The following is an 8297-nucleotide window of genomic DNA, read 5'->3' on the forward strand; positions in this document are numbered from 1 at the left end:
GAAAAACCGAACCCGAGCGTTCGGTTGGTTTCGGTTCCAGAAAATTTTGAAAAACCGAACCCGAGCGTTCGGTTGGTTTCGGTTCAACAAAATTTTGAAAAACCGAACCCGAGCGTTCGGTAGGTTTCGGTTTTGGAAAATTTTGAGAAACCAAGAGATTTAGACATGCAATTAGAAAATACTTTTAACACAAAGAAAAACAATTTTGTACAAGAAATATACAACAGAGAAAAACTACCTTTGAGGTGATGAGCGAGACAGATGGTTTAACCGAACCCGAACGTTCGGTTGGTTTCGCTTCTTACGTTTGAGGTTGAGAGGTAGTATGAGGTACTGACTCTGATTCCATCATACCTAGCCCTTGCAATATTCTGTTGAATGATGCTTCAGGAAGAGCTTTGGTAAAGACGTCGACCAGTTGATCAGTGGTTCTTACGAAGTGAACTTCCAACGTTTCCATCTTCCACGTGATCTTTGATGAAGTGATACCTCAGTGCTATGTGTTTGGTTTTAGAGTGTTGCACTGGGTTATGACAGATCCTAATTGCACTTTCAGAGTCACAATATAGTGGGATCTTCTTTATATTGAGTCCATAGTCTCGAAGTTGACTCTGGATCCAAATCACTTGTGATGTGCAGGATGCAGCGGTAATGTATTCCGCTTCGGCAGTAGACAACGACACACACATTTGTTTCTTGGATTGCCAGCTGACCAACTTCCCGTCAAGGAATTGACAGCCACCAGTAGTGCTTTTTCGGTCGAGTCCACATCCTCCAAGGTCAGCATCAGAATAGGCTTGAACGAAGAAGCCTGAGTTGGAAGGATACCATAGACCTAAGGAGGTGGTTCGCTTGAGATAGCGTAAGATGTTCTTCACGGCTAGCATGTGAGGTTCGCGTGGGTTTGCCTGAAATCGAGCACAATAACACACAGAAAACATGATGTCAGGCCTGCTAGCAGTTAGATACATTAGTGAGCCTATCATTTGACGATAGAGCGTGATATCGACAGCCGGTTTGTCAAGAGATGGAGTTAGCTTGGTGCCGAATGCCATTGGGACTTTGACTTTGGAGTCTCCCATCATGCCAAACTTTGCTAGGAGAGTCTTCGTGTAAGCTTCCTGATTGATAAAGATGCCTTCGGGTCCCTGTTTGATATTTAAACCAAGGAAAAAGTTAATAGGACCCATTGAGCTCATTTCAAATTTAGTCTCCATCAGCTTTCTGAATTCAGCTGTTAGGCTGGGATTCGTTGAGCCAAAGATGATGTCATCGACATAAATTTGAACTATCATAAGGTGGTTACCTTCCTTTTTGCGAAAGAAGGTTGGGTCAACCGAACCTTGTTTGAATTTAGACATCTTTAAAAATTTCGTTAGCGTTTCATACCAGGCTCTCGTAGCTTGTTTAAGGCCATACACAGCTTTATCCAGAATGTAGCAATGATTTGGATATTTTTCGTTCACGAACCCAGGAGGTTGCTCCACATACACTGTTTCTTCGAGTTCTCCATTGAGAAATGCACACTTGACGTCCATTTGGAAAACTTCAAAGTTTTTGTGAGCAGCATAAGCAAGAAATATTCTTACAGATTCCAGCCTAGCTACAGGAGCGAAAGTCTCTTCATAATCAATCCCTTCCTCCTGACAGTATCCCTTTACCACCAGACGAGCCTTGTTCCTTATTACATTCCCTTCCTTGTCCATTTTGTTCCTGAAGACCCATTTGAGACCAACAACCGAAGCATCTGGAGGAGTTGGAATGAGGCGCCAGACTTTGTTCCTTTCAAATTCGTTCAGTTCGTCTTGCATTGCTTGAACCCAATCAGAGTGATCGAGGGCAGTGTTAACCGTCTTCGGTTCAACTTTTGATACGAATGAGTTAAACATACAAAACTCAACCTTTGAAAATAAGGATGTCTGTTTTGCCTTCAGTTGTGATCGGGTCAGAACCTTTTCAGATACATCACCAACTACTTGAGAGATAGGATGATCTCTGGTCCATTTGGTAAGAGGAGGGTAACTCGGATCAAAGGTTGGATCTAGTTCAGCATTGATCATTTCTTCTGGCTCAGATTGGCTATCGTAATCAAGCATCATATCATCATGCTCCCCCTCGATTGATGAGCTATGAGAAACTTGAGGTTCAGGGGTTTCTTGTGGTGCTGGACTTGCAGGCGATGAAGCGCCTTCGATAGGAGAGGCACTTTCGGTTGGAGAAGCACCTTCGGTTGGAGAAGCACTTTCGGTTGCAGTTGTAGAACTTGGCTCCCCCTCAACATTTGAGCTTGGCTCCCCCTCGACGTTTGAGCTTGGCTCCCCCTCGACTGAAGTATTGTTGGATGGAGGGTCATCAGTAGTCGATCCTCCTTCATGCATTCTCCTTGCAGCTTCTTCGACAATCTGCTTCATGTGGTCAACTTTGTTGTCTGCTGCACCTGCTTCTGAGAGAGAAGCTTTCTCTGGTTCGTCAAAGAGCTCCAGAAATTTATCGTATAAGTTAGCGATCGAGACTGTGACTTGCCCAGTTTGAGGAAAGATTTCCCCAGCGGTGTCCTCTTTGGCCTGTAGCTTTTTGACATAGCTATCGTCAAAGGTCACATAGTATGTCTCTTCAATTTTTCTCGAACGCTTGTTTAGGACCCTGTATGCCTTGGATGTGAGAGAGTAACCCAGAAAGATTCCCTCGTTGGCTTTGACGTCGAACTTGTTGCGGTGTTCTTTAGAATTAAAGATGAAACACCGTGAGCCGAACACGTGGAAAAATTTCACATTAGGCTTTCTGTTATTGAGAATCTCGTATGGTGTGAGCATGAATCGTTTGTTGAGATAAGACCTGTTCTGTGTAAAACAAGCAGCAGAAATAGCGTCAGCCCAAAAATAAAGAGGTAAGGAAGCGAAACTTAGCATAGTTCGGGCAGCTTCACACAAAGATCGGTTTCGTCTTTCGACAATTCCGTTCTGTTGTGGTGTGTAGGGAGCTGAGAAGTTGTGACTAATTCCCTTTTCTGCAAGAAATTCTTCAAACTCCCTGTTCTTGAATTCCAGACCATTGTCGCTTCTGATGTTTCGAACGACCTTCTTGAGCTGTACTTCAATCTTCTTGATGAACACTTTCAGCTTATGAGTCGCTTCAGATTTGAGCTTTAGAAAGAACACCCATGTAAATCGTGAAAAGTCATCAACAATAATAAGAATATACTTGCTACCACCGATGCTTTCGATAGATGAAGGACCACACAAATCGATATGAAGTAATTCGAGTGGTTCAACAACTTTTGTGTTAATTACAGATGGGTGACTTTGACGACTCTGCTTCCCCATTTCGCATGCAGCACACAAATGATCTTTGTCGAACTTGAGCAATGGAAGACCCCTAACATGACCTCCAGTGACAAGTCGGTTGATATCTTTAAAGTTGAGATGAGAGAGTCTTTGGTGCCACAACCAGCTTTCGTCAGATTGAGCTTTTGATAACAGGCATATAGCTGGGTTTCCTTTGATGGGTTTCAGATTTAGAGGAAACATTTCACCCTTTCGCTCCGACTTGAGAATTACCTTCTTTGTCTTTTTCTCAATAATTTCAGAACCTTCATCATCGAATGAGACTTTGAGACCTGTACCTCCAACAAGCTGAGATACACTGATGAGGTTGTGTTGAAGTCCTTTTACATAAGCCACCTTCCTTATAGTAAAGTCACCATTTGTTATCATCCCGTATCCCTTTATGGTGTCGAAAGAATTATTTCCAAACTTGACATTGCCACCATTTGCAAGAGATCTGTATTCCCTGAGCTCCTCTTTCCTCCCTGTCATGTGACGTGAGCAGCCACTATCGATGTACCATTCTTCGTCGAACTGCTCGTCACTTATAACCTGCAAAAATTAAGCAGATTTAGGAACCCAAAGTTTCTTGGGTCCACGTGAGCTTTTCATGGGAACAGGAATAGTAAGAGAGATATCAACAAGATATGTTCGTTTTATAAGTGTTGTTTCATCTTTCTTTTTAATGGTAAAAACTTTTATCTTATTAGGATTGGTTGCGTTCGGTTTGGACTCTGGTTTGGATTCATTGACCTTCTGTTTGCTCTTTTGTTCAGCTGACGAGTGAGATTTTTGAGAACGAACAGAATTAGGTTTAGAGCAAGATGGAGATGAATTGGTGGAAGTAGAAGAGTTAGAAGAACTAGGAGAAGTGGGTTTAGATTGAGAGGACTTTTTGGCTGGAGACTCTAGGTGACCCTTTTGCTTTTGATCATTGGAGGGACTGACCTTAGAGTTTTGATCTCTTTTGACTTCAGAACCGAACCTTTGCTTTCGGTTGGAATCGTCTTGTGGACCGAACCTTGGCTTTCGGTTGAAGTCTTTCTCAAAACCGAACCTTTACTTTCGGTTTGTATCCTCTTGTGAACCGAACCTTGGCTTTCGGTTGTTGTGACCCTCAGGCTTTCCGACAGGATTGTTTTCATACTTCAGATTCTTGTCTTGATGTGAGAAGTATGCATTCTGGGATTGCCAAAATTGCCTCCTTTCAGAGAGATTCTTCATGTATCTTTGGTTCCTCTCTCTCTTCTTATTCCTCATCTGCTTTGGTTGATGATGAACATTAGCTTTCGTTTTCGGTTTCTCCTTGGCTGGTTCCTTTTGAACTGAAGGAGTTTCACTTTGAGCTGAGGGAGTAGAGGGAACGTCTTCTTTTTCCGAACTTTCATCCTTCTTAGGAATGTCTTTCGTACCACTGGTGCTTGGCTCATCGAAATTATCTGGCTTATTCAAGGGTTCAGGTATGTATCTTCCTTTACTCATCCAATAAGTTCTTTCTGATAAGCCCACCGTTTCGTTTGCATTATCTATTGGTGCTGACCAGAAGTACTCATCGCAGCCATCAGCATTGTCTTCGTTTACAATGGCTGTGAGTTCAGCTGTCTGATGTTCGGTTACTCCAGTGACCTTGTATACTTGATTCGGAGTGGTCCTGACCTTTTGATACACAACTGCTTTCTCTGCTAAGATCGGGGACTTTTGTTGGGACAATCGAGCGAACTCCACTGAATTTTCAGAAATTAGATTCTTGTGGTTTTCAGGTTCGCTTTTAACAAATTCTGAGCAGTCAACCATGTCCTCTACAGAAATTTCACTTATGTTGTCGTCCTCGTTAAGCTCAGATGCATTTTCAACATCAATTTTTGTTTTCTGAGCTTACGTTGACATTTAAAGAGTCAAATTTTTGTATGGTTTCGGTTCTCAGTTTAAGTCTATCATTTTCATCCAAAAGATTTTTAAGCATGTCCTTGTGGTCCTTGGATTTAATGAAGGACTCAATTTTGTCCAGTCCATACATGTAGGTCGGATTGACATCATCAGACGATATCACACTTTCACAATTATAGGCTTCAGCATCGATTTCATCCTCCTTAAACTCAAGGAAGGGCAAAATCATGCGATGGATCTTTTGGCCTATTTCACAGTCCAAGTGAAGCTGAGTAATATTAGAATATAGACGTTTTGCAATTAAACAAAAAACATTCCGCTGTTTTAACAACTTTAAATTGTCTCGTTGTAAATAAATGTTTTCGTCTTTTATTTTAACTAATTCTGACTCCTTCAACTCGATCCACATGCGCCGCTCCTCACTCTTCGACGACACCCTGCTTAATTGATCAGTTAGGTTAGAATTGGTGACTCGAGTTTTAGTTAAGCTACTATCTAGATGAGAAATTCTTGTATTAACATTTTTTAGTTCTTTCTCATATGAGGATTGTGGTACTTTAAATGAAATGAAAACCGATTGTACCTTCTTTATCAGTTCATCAAGTTCATTGAACTGCTGGCTGAGTGGTTTGGCCGTAAAGCACATGTCCTCCTGCACCTTCGGTTCATTGCTTCCACTATCGGTGTTGTATCCCCTCATTTGAGATATATCAGACACCATGAAGCATCTTCCTCCACTGTTCTCCTCCTTTGCCACATAAGCCTTTCCATGAGTAGGCTTCCTCACTTCATCATCTTCTGAGTCGGTAGACCAAACTTCCGTGCTACCGAACTCGTCATCAGCAACCGAACCCTGCACAATAAGAGCATTAATAGAAGGGTTAGCGGTAGACTTCTTCTTTTTCAACTCATCCAGCCTTTTCTGCAACACAGCTTCCTCATCCTTTTCATCATCCTTTTCAGCCATCTTCTTAAGAACACAGTCTTTAGCATAGTGGTTTTTCCCACCACAGTAGTAACAGCTTACTCCGGAATCGCCATCCACCTTCGGTTCTTTCTTGGCCTCTTCAACCTTCGGTTCATTGTTAACTTTTTCTGAACTGTAACTCCCCTGCCAGTTTCGGTTTTTATTGCTGGGGAATCTCTTCTTTATGAACCTCTTGGGGTTAGATACCATCATAGCATAATCCTCAAACGTGAGGTCATACTCCTCCAAGTTAAGGTCTTCATCCTCCATCACATCTTTACTCTTTGACAGGAGGGCCAACGAACCAAGGCTTGAAACAACGTTCTTCTCCTGCAGTACAATCTTCTCCTGGGACTTGAGAATACCCACCAGTTTCGCCAGAGAATATGATTTAAACTGCTCATGGGCTTTGACTGTGGACACCACTCCTCTCCATTCAAACCTCAGACCATTTAAAAATGTAACCTTCTGTTCGATAAGCTTCCTTTCGATGTCATGTTTGATCATCTTGCTGAGAAGATGATTGAAGCGATCGAACGTCTGGGTCACCGTTTCTTCGGCTCCTTGCCTGAATTCTCCAAACTCAGATAAGAGCAAGGTTTGGATAGAATGTTCAAGATCCTCGTCTGTAGAATACAGTTCGCGAAGTCTATCCCAAACTTCCTTTGCCGTCGTGCATGAGCTGACCAACCTAAAGGTGTCGGACTGAAGGGCGAATCTGATCAACCTTAACGCCTTGATATTGCACTGGAACTTGTCCTTTTCATCTTGTGCAATATCCTTAACATCCTTCAGCAGATCATTGTACTCCTTTTGTGTCTTAATAATCCTAGACGTTGCAGAATGAGAAAACGGTCCATTAATGATGGCTTCCCATATGAGGTATCCGTTATCCTCAGATCCTATCACGTAGTCTTCGAAGTGATGCGCCCAGACTTCATAGTCATGGGTATATAGGATTGGAATCTTTGTCGTCGAACCGATGTTGTTGGAAATATTAATAGGATTTGATTGCGACTCGTCCATTATGATCGAAAAAACCTGTTCAAAGATCAGACTTGTAATAAAGCAGATTAGGGCAAAACAATAAATATCAAGATACGTCAATAATGAGATGACGGCTCAATAAATATCGGTAATTGCGGAAAAACCCTAATTGAAACCTTTTCACAGAAAAGATGTGTATCGATTACACAGCCTCCTGCTCTGATACCAATTGAAGAGATTAAAAACCTTTAATCTATGAAGATCGATTAGATCTTGAACAAGTAAGTAAATATAAAACTGTAATAACACGAAAATAAGAACAAGACAAGAGTGAATCAAATGTGTCGAATGATTAAACAAAATCCTCATAAGAGCTCGATTAAGAACATCAACTGTAGAGGATTGGTAGGTTACAAGAACGATTAAAGAAACCTGTAATGCTATCGTTTAAGCTCTAGATGAATTGCTAAAATTGTTAACCTAATATGCATGCAAGCATATACTTATATATTAAACATAATGGGCTCTCGGTTGGACAGGCCCAAACCGGAATACAAAATAAATAAACTATCGAGCCCAACGACGCAACACTTCAAAATAATCTTCAGCCCAACAGCAACAACAGCCGGCAACACGGGGAGAGTGCTAGCAATGGGCTAGGAAGAGGCAGTTGCTGATCCCACCGTTGTTACGGGTACGTTCCTCCTTGACAACTCTTATGCATGCATTCTTTTCGATTCTGGTGCGGAGAGAAGTTTTGTTAGTCATGCATTCAAGTATCTTCTCAAACATAAACCTCAACCCTTAACTGAAACATTCATCGTTGAGATGGCTAACGGTAAGAAAAAGAGCACTAACGACGTATTCATCGGTTGTACCCTTACCCTAAACGACCATTCCTTTCCAATAGATCTTATGCCAGTTTCCATAAAGAGTTTCGATGTCATCATCGCCATGGATTGGTTGAGCCCCAATTGTGCTGATATCCTTTTCTATGAAAAAGCCATTCACCTCAATCTTCCATCTGGCGAAGACCTCATGATCTATGACAATAAACTCAGCTCAAACCTCCGTATCATTTCGTGCATCAAAGCTCAAAAATATCTGAGAAAGGAATGCCATGCGTTCATAGC

Source organism: Lactuca serriola, chromosome 2 (genome assembly GCF_051521515.1).
Source record: "Lactuca serriola cultivar US96UC23 chromosome 2, Lser_US96UC23_V15, whole genome shotgun sequence".
In the NCBI taxonomy this organism is placed as follows: Eukaryota; Viridiplantae; Streptophyta; class Magnoliopsida; order Asterales; family Asteraceae; genus Lactuca; species Lactuca serriola.